General features: G+C 34.5%; 1 pseudogene; it reads left to right on the plus strand.

Annotated features, from left to right (window-relative positions):
* LOC105032659 (cytosolic isocitrate dehydrogenase [NADP]-like) overlaps positions 1–16,861 on the plus strand; it is a 74,031-nt pseudogene extending 57,170 nt beyond the window's left edge.
* The last annotated feature ends 2,365 nt before the right edge of the window (positions 16,862–19,226 follow it).

The raw sequence follows: 19,226 nt of genomic DNA on the forward strand, positions 1-19,226 counted from the left end.
CAATTATTTATCATTTTGACTTATCTCGAGTCATATTCATCGATAATGGATGATAATTTGATAGCCAAAAGTTTAAAAAATTTTATTCTAAGCTTCATATAGACCATCGGCTTACATCGCGGGACATCGATAGTTGAATAGAGAAGCTGAAGTCACTAATCAGACTACTCTCTAAAGTCTAAAAATAAGGCTCATTGAAGCAAAAGGGCTATGGGTAGATAAACTTTATAGTGTTCTTTGGGCCTACCGAACTACACCTCGAAGATCAATTAGAGAAACACCTTTTAAACTTACTTTTGAGGCAGAAGCAATAATACCAGTGGAGATCGATTTTTCGATGATCAAAATAGAAAATTTTCATAAGAAAAGTAAGTTTGATCGATTGAGAATTGATCTAGATCTACTCAATGAAATCATAGAGAGAGCTCGGATTTGTATCGCCACTTATAATCGAAAGTGGCTAGATATTATAATGTTTGAGTAGAGCTAAAATTTTTTTATAAAGAAGATCTTATTCTTCATCGATCTAAAATCTCAAAACCATCAGAATAAGCAAAACTCACCCCTAATTGGGAAGAACCCTACCGAATTATCGAAGTAATTCGTCTAGGAGCATATAGAATTGAAAATCTAGATGACTCAATTATTCCACAAACTTGAAATGCTAAAAATTTCAGGATGTATTATCAATGAAGCCTTCAATAAAATCTTTGATTTTATCCCAATAGAGATGGATTTTCTATCTAAGTATTATGAAGAATTTTCTCATCCAAATCAAATCGGTAATAAATCGATCAAATGAGGATGACAACGAATGAAGATTATATCCAAACTAGATTGGTAATAAGACGATCAAATGAGGACAACCTATTCAAACAAGGCCATGATGTCCGACCAAATAAGGATAGAATCAAAGATTTCATCCAAATGAGGTCATGATTTCCTACCAAATGAAGATAAATATATCCAAACAAGGCCATGATGTCTGGTCAAATAAGGATAGAATCAAAGATTTCATCCAAATGAGGTCATGATTTCTGACCAAACATGGATGAAATATGTCCAAATGAGGCCAAGAAGTATGGCCAAATGAGGACAAAGAAAAATTTTAGGTCTGTCCAAATGAGATCGGGAGAAGCCAAACTCCAGCTATGAGAATCTCCGTCAAAGTCGGGCAACTTAAGTGAGACACCCGATCTTCGGATTGGACCTCATAAATGACTCAAGTGAGACATCCGATCTTCAAATTGTACCTCACAGATGATCTGACATGGGACGCCCAATCTTCGGATCAGACTCTGCAAACATTTGCTAAAAATATATATACTTGATTTCAGGTTCAATTCTGCAAGAATCCGATATGAAATATTTAGATCTACAAGTTGGACATTTTGATATCAGATCAAAGAAATTTATGACCGATAAATATCCAAAATGACATGCCCTTAAAAAAGAGAAGGTGTCATGGGTTAAGGAGGCCCAACCTACCATTCTAAATTCAAGAGGTAATTCTTAAACCTCTATTATGGATGTTTCAATTATTAGAATTGGATTGTTTCCAATTAACCAATTTGATTATTAAAAATTAGATTATATCAACGACTTAAGTTTATTAAGTTATGGCCATTAGCTTTATGATTGACTTAACCGAGGTCGAATAATGTTCCTTTATGGTTCATCTGACCAAAGTCAAGTGATTACCTATTATGAATACTTAGAAATTTCTTAGGATTCTAAGTTGCTAATATCCAAATCGGATTAAATAGAGTCAGAAACATGTGGTGTGAAAAAGAAGTAAACACTTGGGGAAACTTTTGTTTATTATTAATGTCAAGAATCTTTACAAAGCCCATGTCGGGCTGGTACAAAAAATCAAAAAAGAAAAAAAAAATACAAAGATAGTGTCAAGCTTTAGTCTGAGGACCACCAGACTTGAGAGCAAAAGCTGAAGCTAGCCTCTTGTTAGCTGCCAGAGATTCTACTGGGAATAACTTCAACAGTTGGGACCTCAGCAGGAGTTGATGGAATCTCTATGGAAGGAGCTGGGACCTTGACAGGAAGGACTTCAATGTGAGATTGAGGAGTCAGTTTCATCACTGATTGGGGCACCTCAGCAGCAACCAAAGTGGCATCCGATATCGGCTAGTAGATGACCTCGCTCACCTCCATGGAGGTGACCTCGATTGATACTGCGATGGCTGCTTCGACGATAACTTTGCTTAGATCTAAATCAAGAAAAAGTTTCGTGATTAAATTTCTACAGCTAAAAAATCTGAAGTCAAAGATCCTCCAGAAGCTTATGTGACTTTATTTTGAAAAGCATCTGAAGCCTTGAAGTTTTTAATAGCCCTTGAAGTTCGCTTCTTCTCCCTCTCGAGTTGTCGCTGATATGAGAGGAGAGCCAAATCATATTTTTTAACTATTGATTCAACCTCCTTCAACTTGGCCTCAAGCTTGGAGATCTTCTCTGCCTCCTTCTACAGTCTGTCTTCCTATCATTTATTTTACACTAGTTGTCCAGAAGCTACTGATTCTTCTCCTTTAGTGGATTCATCTTTTATTACAGTTGCTTCTTCAACCCCTCCGTGGTCTTAGCTTCCTTCGTAGCCTTCTTATCGGCCATCTTCATAGCCTCCTCAACTACTTTCTTGGCCTCCTATTCAGCCTTAAGTCCCTCCTCCAAAGATTTTTATTCTCGTACAGCTAAATTAAATTCTCATGCATTTGTTTTAGATATAGCACCATCTGTGTAATGAAGATAAGATCGATAAGAGACCGATGTGAAAAGCATGGGAAAAGAAGTTCAAATTCTAGAAACTTACATCAAGCATGTCGCTATAACTATGGTTCACTATATCTTCTATTGAACAATCCTGCCTCCATGTATCTAGATCTTGAGGCAGGACTACTGTGAGTATATCCCGATCAAATCTTTTCCAGCAAAGACACCTAAAAGAGATCAATTCTCTCGACCAAGGAGAAGAAACAAAGGACTCTGTGGGTTGCTTATGTTGCCCTATTGTCTGAGCTAGTCTCATCGATGTCAGAGGTGGCACTGGGAAAGAGCTCAATCCTTGGCAAGGGATCACATCCTTATTAAGTGGATGGGCCACCTCGATACTCTATCATGTTAAGTCTTTGATGTTAGCTGCGGTGGTACTACAGATATCGGAGAAGGATTGATCATTAGAGATGAAGCTGGAATAGGGGAAGATCTAGAATCTACTGATCTGGGACTAGTAGTAGTCCCTTTGCTCCTTTTGGTGGTAGGTTGGATGGTCTGGTTTCCTACTTTTTGCCTCCCCAACCTCTTGAGATCGAACTTCATGATTGCTGCAACAAAAAAATCTATTAAAAAAAGGAAGAAGAAAAGAGGAATAAAAAGAAAGAATGAAGAATAGAAATCAATATTAGATTCATCTTGGGGAGAGATTTAGCTGATGCCAGCATCAAAGAGGGATTGGTCATTTACCAACTGGCTTAGCTTGGGTACCTTCATACCCAGTAGCCCAGGCAACACTTCTTTGTTGGAGTTTTATTTGGTCTCAAGTTTGCACTAGTTACAACTGAAACCCCATGGGACATTCGAAGAAACAAAAAAAAAATGATTCTTCCAACTATGAATGGAAGAAGGAAGGACAGGACTGAACTTACACATAGGTCGAGGTGAAAAATATCACAAGCCTTTCTCAAAAGAGTATTTTTTTCAGGATGAACAATGTCCTGAAAAGAGAAATCCTAAGTTCTATGATAGCAAACTGACAATAGATGATAAAAATGATGATCATCCTAATAGCATTGGGAGTTACTTGGATTGGATGAAGCCTATAGAAATCTAAGACATTGCTAATGAAAGGATGTAAGGAAAACTGAAGTCCAGACTTAAGTGCCTCATCATAAAATGCGATATAATTTTTTGGAGGTTCAATGACCCTATTATCCTGATCTGGAGCTATTAATTAAAATTCTTCAAAAATTAAATACTTATCTTTATGTTCCTAAAGATCAAAATCAGTCAAGATGGATTGTTTAGTACCAAGGCGAAGTAATTCAAGAATCCCCTTATAGGAGACTCTAGATTCTTTCGATCTGAAGTACTGACCTCGACTGTCATTCGAGATGGATTTTCCACTTTGAACTCAAGCTGAGGTTGGGTTGATCGGGGGATACAGTCATCCTGACTTGTTTCGCTACTATCGGAAGGCATCTTTTGAAGAAAAGAAGGAAAAAGGGGGGCAAAACGGAAAGGATAAAGTGAACAAAAAGAAAGAAGGAGAAAACTATCCTAAAAAGGAAACAGAAACAAATGAAACCTAAAACCCTAAAACCGCACAAAAAGGAGATCAAGATAAAGAAATCTACCTAATGGATAGAAAAGAGATTCCGAGGAAGCTTCTGAAAACTCTTTTTTGGCTCTGATGGTCTTTTCCCTGACTTCGATGATGCCAAAGAACCTCTTCTCTGGCTCCGGTGATGTTGGAAAAGCCTTGAAAAATCTCGACAAGGCTTCCATATAGAGAAAATAGTAAATGATTTTTAAGCGGAGTATAAGTCTATTTATAGAGCACATCAACGATCCAGATCAACTAGGTTTGCCATTGGATCAATGCCACTTGGCTGCAATCCAAAATTCTGATAAAAGATCTTTCAACGCACCTCCTTCTGATTAAGCCATACAAGCCTAATCCATGTGATAGTCAAAATAGCTAATGACAGAGTGAATATGGCAAGTAGAGAATCAGCTGAGATCGGTAGGATCTTCCAAGTAATAATGGGTTTTTGATTCTCCAGACCCTCATAATTGCTGGAAGATCCGATGAGATACTTTCGAAAAGGGACATACCATCTTAAATGATTAAAAAATTAATACAGTCAACCATCATACAGCGTATTTATTACTGATAGCAGAGATCGAATGAGATATTTCAACTTACTTTCTACATCTGATATGAAAAATTTCACTTTGGATTTAAAAAGTGGGGGGCATGTGTTGGTACAGTCAATCAACCTCTAACCACATGGTGAAATCATCTATTTTCAGATCAGATTGATTGTTGGCCGACTTGATTTAACTCTCAATCCAATTTTGTATTGATCTAAGTGATCCAATAAAAATATTATGATTAGCTCAACTTTTATCCGATCTATTACTAGGTACATTGGTCCATAACCGATGTAATCTAGAAGAACGACAGTCACTCTAGGCTCTGTTGTGGTTGTTGTCCAACCCCACAACAACTATCTTCCAACTATATTACAACTAATTACTATGGGGCAAACACCTATAACTTCATACAATTGGCCATTTTATTATAACAAACTAACAGCCTCACAAAATTCTAATGGTCTAACAAACTCTCCTAACGGCCTAAGCAAATCTCCTCTATGTAAAAAGGGGCAAGATATTTTTCGAAGATAAGTTTTCAATTCATAGAGTCAGACTTTACTAAATTTTTTTTCCACTGAAAGGAATCAAAATCTCTTAGTCTTTCCATCCAAAACTTCTCTTCTAATCTTTTATTTTCTCTATTTTCACTATCTGTTCTCAAGGCCCTACTGACTTAAGCATCGAAGGATCCTAAATCAGAGGGTTTCCACTGATCCTAAAACTTCTTTTGCAGGTTCACTAGTGATCTATATCGATCTAATTCTCAATAGCTCTCCAGTTTGGTCTAGCACCGATCTCACCCTTTTTCCTCTGGAGCCTTGCAGCAATAGTAGATAAAGATAGTATTGGACCTATGCCAAAGCTTTTTCTTCCCTGACTTCTAATTGGCACTGTTCTTATTTCATTTATCAATTAATGAGATGTGATCTAGTTAACTCACTGTCTTGTCCAAAAAAATATTTGGCCTACATCTTATTTGAATGAGCTAATCGATAAGCAAAATGGACGATATGAGAGAATAAACTAACAATTAAATTTACGAGCTGACTTGTTGTGCTTGATACATGGACAGCCTTATTTGCCAGTATTTTTTAAAGTCTAAATGAATCATTAGGCCAATTTGATAGTTGGCTTTTGGTGGGCTTATCATCCTAGTGTTTTTTATTATTCTTCTGATGAATAAAATTTAGCATAAAGTGAAGCAGTCCTTGTTGGATGTCTCATACCTACCCCTGCAATAGCAGTTTGTCAAGACCTATACAAGAATAGAAATTGGACGTCTCAACGCATATTTTATTGATCCTCTGCTCGAAAAAAAAAATTTAGCATTATCGTGTTATTATGCAAGTGGTATTTTTTATTTGTTTGTGTTGCCATTATGCATGTAGTCACAATTTTATTTTGGCTTTTTGGTTGGCTAACAACATGGGTGTCTGCGATTCTTGGACTAGGTTTGGTGTAGGGGTGCAGACGGCACTACAACAAAAATAGTTTATAGTAATAAAATTTTAATAATATTCAAAAAAAATATTACTATAAATACTCTCGAGTGATGATTTTAAAAAATATTATAAAAAATATATAATATTGTATCATTTTATCAAGAATATCACTAAAATTTAGTATGTAGTAGTAGTATCATACAGCTATTATAAAAAATTATATTCTACTGTAATGATTTTAAAAATTATAATAAAAAAACCTATAATATTATGATGGTTATTTATAGATATTACTAAAATTTATAATATTATGATGGTATCATATAAGAATAATATTTTATAGTAAATAGAATCTAATTGATAATATTTATAATTTTATTATTGAATATTAATTATTTATCAATGAAATAAATTTTATCCTCTATATATCATTATATAACTAATAATTTTTACTATTAATTATTAGGGGCGGCAATTGGTCGGGTTGGATAATATATGAATCGAATCACGCAGTTCAGATCAAAAAATCATCAATCCAAACCTGATCTATTTATTAAATGATCAAAAATTCAAATCTGAACCTAACTTATTTATTAAACAGGTAATCTGATTCGATTCATTTAATTTATTTATTAAATAGACTAAATTAGATTAAATAGATTAAATGAGTTAAATAGGTTAAATAAATTAGATTAAATAGATCAAAAACAGATTAAGCAGATTTTAAATAGATTAAGTAGGTCTTAAATAGATTACACATATTAAACTGATCGAATTAAATAGATCAAAAATATATTAAATAGATTTTAAACATATCAAACATATTAATGGATTATCTGACTCAATCCGATCTAAATATTAAACGGATCAAATAGATCAGACATCTAAAATTTAAATCTGATCCAAATATTAAACGGATTAAATAGATTGATCTGTTTATGATCTAAACCCATTTAGTCTAAACCCAAACTTATTTGTGGTGGATCGAACATAGATCGGACTGATGGATCAGATCATATTTTATCGGCTCTATTAATTATTTATGAATTATTTTTATGATAAATTAGTATCATTGCAAACTAATTTAAATTTTTTATGATGATAATATTTAATGACTAAATATACATTTAAACTTGCTAGAAAAAATATTTTATATATTTAATAAATTTTAAAATTAATATGATTTCAACTATATGAGTCAAGATAGTTTAATAATTAAATAAAAATAAATCTTGATATAAAATTTGCTATCAATATTGAATGCACAATATCATAATTAGATAATGATCTATGACATAATTACTAAAAAATCTACATGAAAGCAAATTTGATCAAAAATTTAGATCTGATCCAATCTAATTTGTATTAAAATATATTAAAAAATTAAAGATTACTTATATAAATCATATAATATAAAGTTTTAAAATGTTATATATTAAATATCATTACTTTTTTAATTACAATCTAAATAAGAAAAATCATGAATTAACAACTTTTGAAGAACATAGGAAAAAATATTTATGATTATTGAAATATGTTAAAATTATTTATATTTTTAAAATATTTTAAATAATAAATTTTCAAAATATTATAAAGAATAAAATAAAGTAATCTATATTTTTATTTTCCTTCAAAAAGAAGAGGATTGATTTTTTTATAAAAATAATTAATTATTAAAATTAAAATATCATAATATATTTGAAATAAATATACTTTATAATATGAATAAGATTTAAATAAGTATAATAAATCATAATTCTATATTATAAATTAATATTATCATGGTGGCTAAGTATAGGTAACTATCTAATAGGTCTTATGCTCGATTTCTTTATATATATACTATAATCAAATATAATTTTAAGAGGATAATATTTGATTATAAAAATATTTATTATTAATTTATAAAAAATATGATTATAAATATAGATTATTTTAAAAATATTTGATTTTGATCGTATATATAGCGATAGTTATAATTATGTTAGTATAGACTTAGTTATACCAATGCTCACCAAACTGCGATAATATGTTACAATAATTTTTAATGACTCTATCTGTTGCCATGGTTTACCAACTATAAACCTTTTTATTGTAGTGCGGGTTGAGTCGCTCGAGCTACTCGAGCTCAACTCGAGTCCAAGCCCGACTCGATATGGTTATTATCGAGCACAAGAAGCTTGATAATTTTTTGAGTCGAGATCGAGTAGCAAAATACTTGACTCAAAAGCATACGAGCTTATTCAAATTTATATATATTTTTTAATAATATTATTTTAATTTATAATATTTGAGTCAAGTCGATATCAAGTTTTTTTATTTTTCATCAAGTCAAACTTGAGCTTGAGATATTAAAATTCAATTAATCTTAAGCTGAGTTTCAAGCCTGAGTATTTTGACTTGAGTCGAGCTCGAGCTCGAGCTCCTAGTTACTTGACTTGATTCGGCTTGATTGCACCCCTAATTTGGTGGAAGCAAGAGTAGCAATATATGTGGTGTTATATATATATATAGGATCATTCAAACCCTTCTAGTATGAATACATCCAAAATAATCAGAAAGTAAAATAAGAGGGTTGGGGGACTCTCGTATATCAATCCAAAAAAGTGATCTATAATGCTCCATAACAAAAGCCACTACTCAGTTAGACACCATATTCGCATCCCAAAAAAGATTAACCAAAAGGTATTATTTAGACTTTTTGATCTTGGTATTCAATGTCTTTCCAACAAATAATTAATGTGAGACTAAATACACACACTCGTATGAATTCTCACTTATTTTTCTTATTTAAGTTCTGACGTCCTCACTAGGCTAAGTGTCTAAATTCATATATCCATTCATAGACATCATGATTGCCCGTAGTCAGCTCTAATGAATCTGTATTGCATATCTCTTACTCTACACAGGCTATAGGTTAAGTCGGCTCTGATACTATTTGTAATGATCTAAGATCTCATCCAAAAAGGCTAATTAAAATGTATTATTTGGATTCTTTAGCCTTCTATAAGTATCTAAGATCTTTTCAGTGAATAATCGATGTGGACTAAATACATGCTTGCACAGGTTATCATATATTCTTTTCATTCAAGTTCAAGTATCCTTATCAGGCTAAGAGTCCAAATCTATGTATCCATTTATAAACACCATGATTGATCCATCATCAATTCCAATGAATCCATGCTGCATATCTCTTAGTTTATATAGGCTATGGCTAGGTCGGCTTTAATACCACTTAATTTGTCACACCCCAATCTGATGATCTGAGCCAGGCATATGATCGATGACCGCACATCCTTAGGTTTTAATCTTACAAAAAATGCAAAGTCTGCCTTGTCATTCATATATATTCATAACAATCCAAATTTAGGTAGTTGTAATAAAAGCAATCCTCTAATTTATTCAATAAAAATAGTTCATAAAGACTAATAGGGATGAATAATGCAAGGTCCAAATTAAATTTTATTCAAACCAAAGCTAAGCAAATGGCATCTAAGTCCTATAATCCTCACAATCCGTCCCAAGCCCCATATGTTCTTTTGGATCTGAAAAAAAAAAGAATGAGAGAGTGAGTTTTATAGATTCATTAAGTTTCTAATAGTTCTGAAGGATCAAGCATAAATTAAAATTTTATTTTACCTATAGCAATTTGATAAACATATCAATATAATTACTTTTTCAAAATATGCCATGTATGATAGTAAAGAATAAAATCTTCTTTCAATCATCGGTGACTACAACCATAGTAAGCCCTGTGACAAGATTCAGAAGAGATTAGCCCTAAATATAAAATATGTGATCCATCAGTGTGTACCAATGATCAGCCCCATTGGCTAGCTCCAAAAAAAAATTAGCTCTAATTCATATGGCCATGATTAGCCCCATGATAAGACAAAGAGACTAGTCCTGAAAAGTAAATATGAGATACATCAGCATATGTCAACGATCAGCCTCGAAGGTTAGATCCAGAAAAATTAACTTTGTCAGTGATCACTCCCAACTAGCTAGGTTCAGAAGAAACTAGTTTTTAATGTGTGGTTAATGATTAGTCTCGTTGGGTAGATCCAAATCATAGTCTAACTTGAGATTTTTTTTTACTACTTCTTATAACATAATCATATTTATTTTCATAATAATCTTAAATTCAAAGTACTACATCTTATCTCCAAAAAAAGTAACAAATAATTTTTATTTAAAAATTCATGCAAAGCTGAGCACGCATAATCTCCTTTCTAAATGTTATACAATATTAAAATAGATAAATCAATTTATTTCAAATTTATAGTTCACAATAATCATGTCAGGCATCTTATGCTTAATCTATAATTTCTATGTCCATCTAGGTCAGGCAAGTCTAGTCACATAGTCAACGGGTGCACCCTCTCTAACTTAATAACTAGAAAGAATTTCGAAATCTTTGATTGTGCTGGATCGACATAATAGATGCGATTTCATAATAGAAGGCCACCGATGTAACTTTGCTAAGTGTTTTCTTGCATTCTCTGGGGTTGCTAAATTTTGCTTTGATGGGCACAGTTCATGATTGTGTTGGCACTTGCACTCCAAAAAAATAATTATGAAACTTTACGAATCAAACCTGAGAGATTAACGAGGAACTTGCTACCAAAGAAGAGGATCTCCCACTTTTAGTAAGAGATGAGCATACGATAAACCTTGCAGCTAACTAATAAACTCGACTCTCGCTTCCTGTAGTATTGCCCTTGGGGTTTTTGGTTTTAACAAAGATAGGGTTAGGGCCGCATCAAAATAATAGCTACTTAGTCTCATCTCTTTGTACTGTACTTTTGTATCTTTGAATAAAAACGAAAGAAGGGGGTTGATTTAGGCTCCTTCCCTTCTACTGCATAGCTGTGCTATCAAGTACTATGAGCCCTCTATCCCATGCATCTAACCATGCATGCATGTGAATAATATTTTCATGAGAGCATGCATAATGTAAATTATTTTCTAATTTCTAGATATTTTAATATATATCTTTTTTCGTAAGTTCCAATTTAAAATATATGATATGCATTAACAAAAATCTCAAAAAATAAAGGGGACTTATAGTCCTAATCAAATCAAACAGCACAGCCTTTGAGGTTCGATCCCTAGGCTTAGTAGTCCTCCAATATTGAAGGCTCTGGCATAAGTAATTTACGATCTTATTAGCCTCAATTTGAGAAAAATTAGGATGAAGTACGAGACTCTCAATCTAGCCTCATACTGGGATTGGTCGTGGGCACGATCTATACAACCCAATCGATTATTATGGGGCCGATCTGGGACTTAAATGAACTGGGAGACTGATGCAAAAGGTAGGTTCACAAGGTTGGGTCTCTCTCTCTCTCTCTTATTTTTTTTCCTTCTCTTTCTCTCCTCTCTTTCTCTCTCCCTCCCTCCCTCCCTCCTAAGGCACTCAATGGGAAGCCTAAACTGGGGCTTTCCATTGCCAAAAGAAAATAGAGATAGGGGAGAATAGGAGGTGGTCCGGCACTTGTGGCATGGCCGAGGTGGTCAAGCATTGGTGGAAGTTTGGTTGCACATAGGGAAGCCGAGAGAGAAAATGGGAAGGGGCATTGCCTCTTGCTGCCTTGATGGCGGCATCCAAAACCAAAAAAATAACAAGGGAAGAAAAGGAACTCACCAGAGATAGCAGTGTTGGTTTTTGGTGGCCACAGTAAGTAAGCCTAATCACCAACAGTCAAGAAAGGAAAAAGAGAGAGAAAAAAGATGGCTTCTATGATGATCTTCAGTGAGAGAGAATATGGATTTGGGAGCTCTTAAGTAGTAGCAAAGGCTAGGGTTTTCTAGCCTCCAATGAAGCCAAGTTGGAGGACTCTTCCTCCTCTATAACACAAATACAGGAGAGTCTCCTGTTTCCAAATCAAGAAGATGGGCCTTCAAGCGTTCTTTTAAAATCGGGCTGATCATCGGCCTAAACAAGTTGGGCCTCACAAGCTATATGCTTGATAGGTCTACACCATAAATTGATGCATACCTCTTTCTGATGTTTTGGTACACATCAGAGGGTTCAGGTTGTATCTTAATTTATGCGAAAGAATGATTATTCTTCTTTCACGATGTAGACCATTGGATGGCACTCCGCTTGGCTCTCAAAGCACTTCAAATTTCTTAAGTCATCCATCTGCACAGATCTTGAAGTAATTGTTGTACAGTCTATACTATTGGATATGTGTGAAAAAAGGTACATCATTTTTTTACGCAAAAGATACTACCCCGGTCCTGCATTATCAGCATTTACGATTGAGCTTTCTTAATCAAGCTATTAGGAAAGTGAGCCCATAAAGATTTCTCTCTTACTTTAAATGTAATTAGGATAGTTTCACACAACAAGGCATCCAGCACATCTCACAAAAGCATAAGATGCCAATAATTTGACAACTACTGCATCAATGGTAGAGCTCTCTCTACGTTGATTAAACATATAGAGATAAAGTTCTATCCCCCCTAAAATTCAAAAAAATAATTAAAAAATTGAGGTTACGACACCATAAATTTCAAACAAACTGAACTCTTATTCTCTACTCTCATCACAGAAGAAAATATTTTATAAAATTTTACAGAAATAAAATTTTTCTCATTTACCTTCTTTATTTATAAGTTTCAGTTATCTAAACTTTTTTTTTTTTTGATAGAACTAAGCTTCTATAATGAAAGAGCTTCATGGATAAAAAATTATAAATTAATATATTTTCTAAAAAATATATTTTTATATAAGTCATATCCTTGCACGTGCATCTCACGTGCAAAATGCTAATTTATTCGAAAATTGTTGGCTTCAACAATTTCTAGGGTAACTCAACCTTGCCCAATTAAATACAGGCCACACTAGATACTACAAGGAACTAAGATTATAGTGGCTATTATATGGTCTGCATTTGAGGCTTTGAGCAATGCTTTGTTCTTTATCCAAAGTTGCCTTCTTTTTGTTTCCGCCATAAAACATCCGATGAGATAAACTCAAAAAGAAGCCACAAGTGGGAAGGGTGAATCGTGGTCTAAAGCGTTATGCCCATGACCCAGCACGGGAAATGCTGGCTTCCTCCAAAGAAAAGCAGCCAACCGTATCGAAAAAAAAAAAAAAAAAAGAAGAAAAGTAGCCAACTGCCAATTTGTGGTCCTCCTTTAGCCTCCAAAGCCACACGTTAGAACGAAAGGAAGACCAAAACTACTTACTTGGATTGGCCGACGACCTCAGCTTTATGTCACCCTAGGCTCAGTATGGCCCACCATTTAAACTTGGAATGCGAAAATTATTAAAAAAAAAAAAAAAAAAAGGCATCAGGATTTATGCATGGCTCCTATTAGAGAATTACATGCGTGTGCAAGTAGAACCATTATCCTGTACCCTCCTGGATGCATAACCATCACATCATCTATTTTCGAGATGATCATGAGCCCTACTTCATCATTGCAATGGATCCTATATCATATTAAAAATCTCTTATTAAATTTTAAAAATAAATAATAATCAATTATCTTCAAAAATTAGAAGCCAATTTTATAAATACCAGCATGATGCACGTGGAAATTATGGCAGCCCTTATAATTATATAATAATTGAGGGTGGCCATCAAGTTGGATCAGATGTAGGTTAAATCAAAAATATTAAATAGATCAAAATTTAAATTTAAATTTAATTATTCTATTAAATAATGAATAATTTTAATCGATCTAAATTAGATTGAATCAAATTAAATAAGTTAAGTATTACCATATATAATAATAATAACTCTCATGTGATCGCCCTCTAAATAAATAACTCGTGCTTGGAATCCGCTAACACATAAGAATACCCCATTTAGCCGGCAATATATCCTTGAATCTCAGTCATGTTACCTCATGAGATCCACTAACGCTAACATCTCTGTAGATGATGCTCCAAATATTGCATGTCCTGAGACACAGCATGGATAGGAAAGCATAAACCTCGATAGTGATGCCTGTCTTATAATATTGCTGTTTATTAATTTCATGTTGGCAATTGGTGCAACAAGCTTATGTCAAGAAGGCTCATGGACTTCGGAAGGATACCTGGAATATATGTACAACTATTCCCATCAGGACCCAGTGAATGTAATTAAGATGATATTAGAGCATATTTTTCACATCTGTAGTTAGTTGAGGACCAGGTGTTTTATCTAAAGACGTGTAATGAGAACAAGCAAAGGGAAAAGATAATAATAATAATATCCGGAACAGCTTGAATCCTTTCTGGCATTACTTCTTTGCATCACCTTACAATCCCAATGGTATATACAAAATGTGGAGAGAATAGGATGCCTAGAAGCTTGAAATCTTATAAAATAAGGTGGAAACCCAAAAACTTGACTCACCTCTATATGTAGACCGAAAGAGTTGATGTGAAGGCTTAGGTGAGTCCTCACCAGTTCTTATAGAAACTTCCATTTGGATAAGAATGCGTGGCCAACTTGCCTACTCAACTGGTACCTTGTACAGTACTGGGATTTTGGATAGAGTTTGAACCTGGGATTAAAATTCCAAGCTGAACCAATTCTTCCTTTTTAAAACCTTGGACAATTTACCGAAAAAAAAAAAAAACCTTGGACGTAGTCTTAGAACGAGGGATCAATTGTAAAGAGCACCCCATATATTGCGAGGAGGGACCTTGACCTCCCACCAATGGTGGGAAAAGCCATATTCCCAGATAAACTCAGACAAGAAAACTGATGACCTTGACAACGACTCCCAAATGTTGTCATATAATAATCAAACTAGCTAAGCTACAAGTGTTTGTAGATAAGAAGTGTAGAAAAGGGAGACAACATTTCATTTACTTCATGAAATCAGGGTGGATTCATTTCCCTCGCTTCTTCCAAAGGATAAAAGAAAGAAATAAAAATGTTGACAGCATGACATACGTATGAGTACAGATGTACATGAGTATGTTTTTCAAGATAAAGAGCTGTACATGGTTATCAATCATTGACCAGAGAAATTAAATTTGGATCTCGATAGTCCAGTTTTGAAAAAAAATAAGTTTCTTCTCTTGTCTTGTTTGACAATTTTCCCTGTTCCTTACTTTTGTTTGGATCTTGTTGGCCAAATGATTAAAAAAAAAAAAAAGAACAAGAACGTATCACTAATACACATAAAAATGTATAAAATTGGAAATATACCTTTAGTTGAACAGAAGAGAGAGGTTTAGTTGAGCGGTGGTGCATGGCATTGCCCTTCAAAAGAAGTTAATTATTTCAGTCATAAATTATTCTTGAAGTCATGCTAAAAACCTCCATAAATACTCGATTTTGGTAATGTCTCTGAGTTACACATAACCAAAAGGAAAGCGCATATCGGATAAATGCTCATCTAGAAACTTGAAAGCAACTTAAAATGTTAGGAATTTCTTTCTTTTTTTTTTTGGTAAAAAGAATTTCTATTCATTATATTTGATTCCGTGGACTTGGTCCACTTCAATACACAATCTACAACTCAAATCCAGATGGTCATCAAAAAACGATGCACTAGATAAATTAGTAAGGTGCATCATGGTTAAATTAGTATGGTGCATCATGGTTAAATTAATTAGTATGGAGCATCATTCATGCACAATATGAGAACTGATGTCAAACTCACAAAATTAGACAGTTAGATACGGTTGGTCCCCAGATTAACCCAACCTTTTTTTATTTTTTTCAAAACAGAAACTGAAATTATCGTTACTCTTTTTTGAAAATTAAGAAAAGAGCGAATTACTCCGCAACTGAACTGAATACACGTACTACCAAACCAGATCCTTGTCAGCATCCTTGAATTGCATATAGATGAGACATATTTTAATACTGGAAAAAGCTTATTTACCCAACTCCAACAGCCATGGATCTTATTTATCAAGCATTTATCTTGATACATTGCGACAGAAGCAAACGGCTACATTTCATATAATAAACTGCAAGTGAAGCAAACGGCTACATTTCATAGTGTACTGCCACGTAGTGCACGCAGTATATGATACAATATTAATTTCTAAATATCGTATGTATCATGAAAACATTATATTCTGTATACTATGCCAATCACAGCCGTTTGTTTCTATGAACCTTTCTTCAAGAACTCCAAGCTCTCCTTTGCCACGTAAGACAATGAGCGCACGCAACCGAGTCCTTGCGGAATCCCAAGCTCTTCGTGCCTCATAGCGCGGAGCTCATCGTTGACGTGGTCCTCGGCCCCGCAGTATTTATTTCTCGCATATAATATCCAGAACTCCAACGGTTCATTGAGCTTCCCGCCTGTACCCCCTGCATTCCTTCGATTCTCCCTTGAGCCTCCTCTCCTTCCTTTGGTCCTCATCACCAAGCTTCATTCTGGTGGATTTGGACGACCAACAGATCTTGGTGAGAAGCAACAGATTACGTCTTCGCAGGAGTATGAGGTTGGGGAGGTGGAGGAGAAGATGGCATCGATCGTCCCAGGGGAACAGCCTTGGACTCTACCGGTGCACCAGCAAACAAAAGCTTCTCAACCGCTGCGTTATCCTCCCAGATAACTGGTACTATACAATATTAACTTCCCAGTTCAATTCTCGTACCACCCTTCTCTTCTTTAAAATTCCGTTTAATCTCTTGTGTCTCTATGCAAGTCCAAGTAGATATACGTGTACTACTATGTGATCTCATGGTTTTTTACTTTCGTTTGATCTTTTGTTTTTTTTGTTTTTAGTTTTCTCCCCACCTCCTGTTCAACGTTCTAATGAAATTTTAGCTTTTGAGGTGAGACATATATGCTAAACATAAAGATCCAAATATTATAGTGAATAATATAGAAACCAAGTATATAAGACATCCAATTTAGAATGAGGATTTCGAATTGATGTGCATTTATTATACATGATGGTCAAGATATTAAGATAAGACTTATTACCAAGATCTAGGGCATCTAATTGTTCCTTCTGCGATCACACAAACATTGATATTACTCATTTAATGAAGTGCTTTGCAGCAAGGGAAAGAAAGAAAAAGATTGGTGAGGACATTACTAATTTTTTCCCCTCTATATGAAGGTTTTGTATGCTCTAGAAGAAACTTGGGGTCATTATTTGGATAATGATGAAGTTATTTTTTAAACTGGCTGCAAGAATTCAATTGCCCAAAGTTGAGCATGCCGATCCAAGGCATCACCACATAGCATATTTCTAGAAACAAAAGTATTCGACACAAAAAATATAGCAAAAACGATTATACAGCCAATGCATAGCTCTTTTTGTGCTTTCTTTTCCAGCCATGGCAAGTAAACTGCCGAGTGAGCATCCGAAAATGCTACATATTGGTTGTAAATTTCTTACATTTAAGATTTATTTGACATCTAAATTATTTATTCTAAAAGATGTAATCCATAAATTAAATCAACTCTCATGGATCAAACAGGGTAAAAAGAAAATTGATGACCATGTTAGCCCGATTTCATTAAGCCTCTTGTGGTTTGAAAAATAGTACTTAACCCACCTACGGTCAGTCTGTCGGTACAGTTTTACTTCGTTATCTCTTATATAGTAAAATGGGTTTAAGAATTTTTCTGGGCTAGAAGGAAGAGGGAATAGAAGAAGATAAGATGGGCGTCGATCTAAGGCATCACCACATAGCATATTTCTAGAAACAAAAGTATTTGACACAAAAATATAGCAAAAACTATTATACAGCCAATGCATAGCTCTTTTTGTGCTTTCTTTTCAGCTGTGGCAAGTAAGCTGCGGAGTAAGCATCACAAAAATGCTGTATATTGGTTGCAAATTTCTTGGATTTAAGATTTATTTGACATCTAAATTATTTATTCTAAAAGGTGCAATCCATAAATTAAATCAACCCTCATGGGTAAGCAGGGTAAAAAAAATTTGATGATCGTGTTAGGTCTGTTTCACTAAACCTCTGTGGTTTGAAAAATAACACTTAACCCACCTATGGTCAGTCGTCGGATACAATTTTACTTCGTTATCTACTTATATAGTAAAATTTGTTTAAGAATTTTTGAGGGCTAGGAGGAAGAGGGAATAGAAAAAGATGCCGTCAAAAGTCAAATATTGATCGCACCACATGCTGGTAATTTTTTTTTCCCAAATTTAGTCGAATCCCCTTCTTTCTTCATTATTTATGATTGATTTATTGTACGGTGAGAGAACATGCCTCCATTCTTTTCATAGCTTCCCCATCCATGAGATACTAACGCTCTTAACCATAGTGATCATGGTGAAGACGGAATGGCCATCCATGGCAACAATAATGGGGGAAAGAGTGGATGCTATTGTGGGTTCTGAACCCTCTTTAGATTGCACTCAGAATGTTTCCATTCCCAAAATTTTCCAACCCAAATCACTATTTAGACCCAACCTCCTACCCCAATGCAAACCATCCGAAAAAATCTCAGCTTTCGAAAACCTCACAATGATTTTAGAGAGAGAGAGAGAGATGGGGAGTCTTTTCTTTGCTAGTCGATGGAATCCAATTCGCTATAGCTATGTTTCCAACCAAGGCCTCGCCACCACGGTGAAGCCCTGAGTCATCTCTATCCCTATCCACTTTGTTAGCTCCCAAGAGGAATAGGAGACAGTGAAGAAGCTAGCCGCCGTGCAGCAACCAACGGAGGTCAACTAGGTGGGAGTCATCGTCAAAATCCAGAAGGTCTTCCATAGGTTCTTGGTGCGGAAGAACGTAAGGCTTGTCCATAAATCGCAGCTGAGGTGGACTAGATCGAGAGGAAGATTAGAGTGAAAGAGGTGATAAAGAGGGATGAGGAGTGGCTCAGGGTATTGAATGAGATGCTGATGGCATTGTTGTTGCGATTGGATTCAGTATGTGGGGTAAGCGATTATCGGAAAAAAGTGATCTGAAAAGTGATCTCATTGTAGGATGTCGTGGATT

The sequence above is a fragment of the Elaeis guineensis genome, chromosome 3 (assembly GCF_000442705.2).
Source record: "Elaeis guineensis isolate ETL-2024a chromosome 3, EG11, whole genome shotgun sequence".
In the NCBI taxonomy this organism is placed as follows: domain Eukaryota; kingdom Viridiplantae; phylum Streptophyta; class Magnoliopsida; order Arecales; family Arecaceae; genus Elaeis; species Elaeis guineensis.